Here is a 2,877-nt window from a genome sequence, read left to right as displayed (position 1 = left end):
TGATTGTTTTTTTTCTTCTTTTTTACAATGATCATATTAAAGTTCAGACTTATAATCTCATGCATATTATAACAAACCCATTACTAGGCCGACTCTAGAGGGTTTAAGGAATTGCGATTGCATACATGCTACTCAGTTTTCCCTCTCAAATTAATGTTGCATATACAGTTAATGCCATTTTCGTATAACATGCAGTACATTTCAACAAAGCGCAATATCGGATTCAATCAATAGCTCTTTTCAGAGTCTTATATGAGTGAAAAGAGAGCATAAGTGAACAAGGATGTCTCGCTGGCAATACCCGTAATTACGCCGGCAAGTCATCCTTGGCTCAAAAGCACTCTCTCTACCTCTTCATGCAAGACATTTGAGCAAACAACATTCATCTTCGACTACTACATACTCTTCTAAATCCACATCTTGAACCCTTTGGCAACCTTTGTATTTATAAGCACAAAAAGGGAAACACTCAAACGAACTTTCCATGGTTCTCCTTATGTTGTTTATATGGAATCAATTTTGATTTTGCTACGTGTAAGTTTAAGAATTAGCCAGGAATAAGCAGAAGTTGACTTTGGCCCATTTTCATCCCGAAAATGTTTGTTGATTGGTTAGTAATTATTGTTGTGGGAATGGAATAGAATAATATGTAAGTAGCAAAGGCAGCGAGACAGTAGCAGTGGTCAGTGGCTACCAATGTTTCTTCTGTGGCATTGTCAATGTGAATTTGTTCTCAGAATTTTAGTTGATCAGAAGAGTATCTGATAAAATTTTGACTTAATTGGGTTCCACAGCAGTATGGGCAGAAAGCCATATATTTTCTTTGCTCATATCCTGTCCCTCTCATTATTATCAGTCTAAAGTTCATCGTGCAGATTCTCTATTAGCCAGATATGTTCTTATCTTTAAAGATTTCATTAAAGAATTTGCTCTTCTGTTTTTTTTTTTTTACTTTTCTTTCTTCCCTTATCTTTTCAAATGTAAAATCATGTAAGCTGTGTTGTTCCTGTACCATTGGCGATCTTCTTTGGCTGCGGCCTTTTTATGAATATATATATTTCTTCCCTTTATCTTTTCAATTTATAAGCATGTAAGCTTTAATTTTTTTTATATTGATATAATGAATTATATTTTTTTGTTTAAATACGTTTTAGAGTTAAAGCTGGGATTTTTGTCAATATTATTTTTGTTTTCATATACATTAATCTAATTTTTTTTTTCAGATTCAGATCGATGCTTAAAAGATGTGAATACCTTTATGAGATCAACAATTGTGATGGCGTCTATCACTATAGAATCTCATTGTGCACCCAAAAAAAATCACATTTTATGTAACATCCAAAATTTTAGTTAAAGCTACACCACTATTCCTGGTCTAACGGAAAATTTGGATTCACTCAGCCTTGATATGATCATGATTTTAAATTGTGATTGCGGTGAATGAAAAAACCTTTAAATTCCAGCAATTGTAGGAAATTGTGACTGATAGGGGTGCAATTGCAGTTGCAATGCAATTGTGGACAGTAAAAAAATTGTTTAGTTGTACACGCAATTTAAAATTATGATATGATATTGATTAAGGATTCTGTTTAATACCGTCTTGATGAAGTCTCATCACGGTCAATCGATTTGTCATTGTCAGTTGAAAATTGATTATTTGCATGCATTATTTGAAAGAGTAATCGCTCTTCGATGAAAATAAAATGTCAAACGAAAGGTTGTCTTTGTATAACTAATACCTTTTTTTCCCTAATGGAAAGATTACACAGCATTTTTTGACACCAAGAATGTCAAGTCACTCATTCTTGCTTAGCTTGATCAGATTTATGATTTTGCTGTCTTTGGAGTTCGGTTCTCTTAGACCATATCTTCGGTGATACAAATAGGGTTGCAAATATGAAAACAAATCATGTTCTTCCCACTAAGTTTGGAGTCAACATTATTTATGAAATCTTTGTCCTTCCTTCTGTTGCCTTGTTCTGATGGCTGATTTAGCAGCCACCACTTTTGTTCCTTATTAGATTTCTTAGTTATATTACCCAATTTACTCAGTAAAAAGAAAAGGCTTTACAATGCTTTCAAATTATTATACGAGTAATTTCCAATTTAAATAAAATTAAAACAATATTGAATATTTTATTTCATTATACAGGATAAACTTAACGTAATGCTTAAAAGTGAAAAAAATATAAAGTTTGATGAAGATATATATTATGTTAATTGATGTGATGCGTCAAAAATTAATATTAAAAAACTATAAATTTAATTTGAGATTAACGTGATTATAATAATTTTACATTCACTTCATCTAGAATAAAAAACTTTCAATTATTTCAAGATTCAGAGTTTAAAATATAAATTAAATTTAAAGTAAAATTAAAATAATTGAAATTAAGAAATAATAATTATAAAAAAAAATAAAAATGAGATACCCAATGCAATAAAAGTCATAAGACTTAATATGGATGAAAATTTGAAGAGAGGAACCATGTGTTGTGGAGGGTCTTGGCCCCCATCACCTAACTTCTTTTCAATTATATTTTTTTGTGTATTATAAAAAAATTGTATGTATGGTAGTGTAATTATTTTTATTTAGTATTTTTATTGGGGTCTGACAGTAAAAACAAAATTCAAGTGCCTCAAAGCTATTAAAAATGATAACTACATAATTTTTCTAATAATTGAATGTACTGCACGGTCTTTGTTCTACGGCTCAAGCTATTAATTTGTCTGCATTATACTAGACCAAGTACATTTAGACAGGGAGAGACGGGTCTAAATGATACAAGATTGGGGTTGTATTTGTGGTACCGCAGGTAGAATTATTGCCTTGTTCTATCTACTCTCACTACTGCATAAACGTTGTTCTACATTGGT

At 31.1% G+C, this 2,877-nt stretch overlaps 1 non-coding gene across 1 annotated transcript; it reads right to left on the bottom strand.

Moving 5' to 3' along the window:
- Positions 1 to 245: 245 nt before the first annotated feature.
- Positions 246 to 365, bottom strand: MIR169E (microRNA MIR169e). Its single transcript, NR_048755.1, has one exon. It is a non-coding gene; the product is annotated as a microRNA MIR169e (primary transcript).
- Between the last annotated feature and the right edge of the window lie 2,512 nt (positions 366 to 2,877).

Source organism: Glycine max, chromosome 15 (assembly GCF_000004515.6).
Source record: "Glycine max cultivar Williams 82 chromosome 15, Glycine_max_v4.0, whole genome shotgun sequence".
In the NCBI taxonomy this organism is placed as follows: Eukaryota; Viridiplantae; Streptophyta; class Magnoliopsida; order Fabales; family Fabaceae; genus Glycine; species Glycine max.
This window is presented reverse-complemented; position numbering and strand designations above follow the sequence as displayed.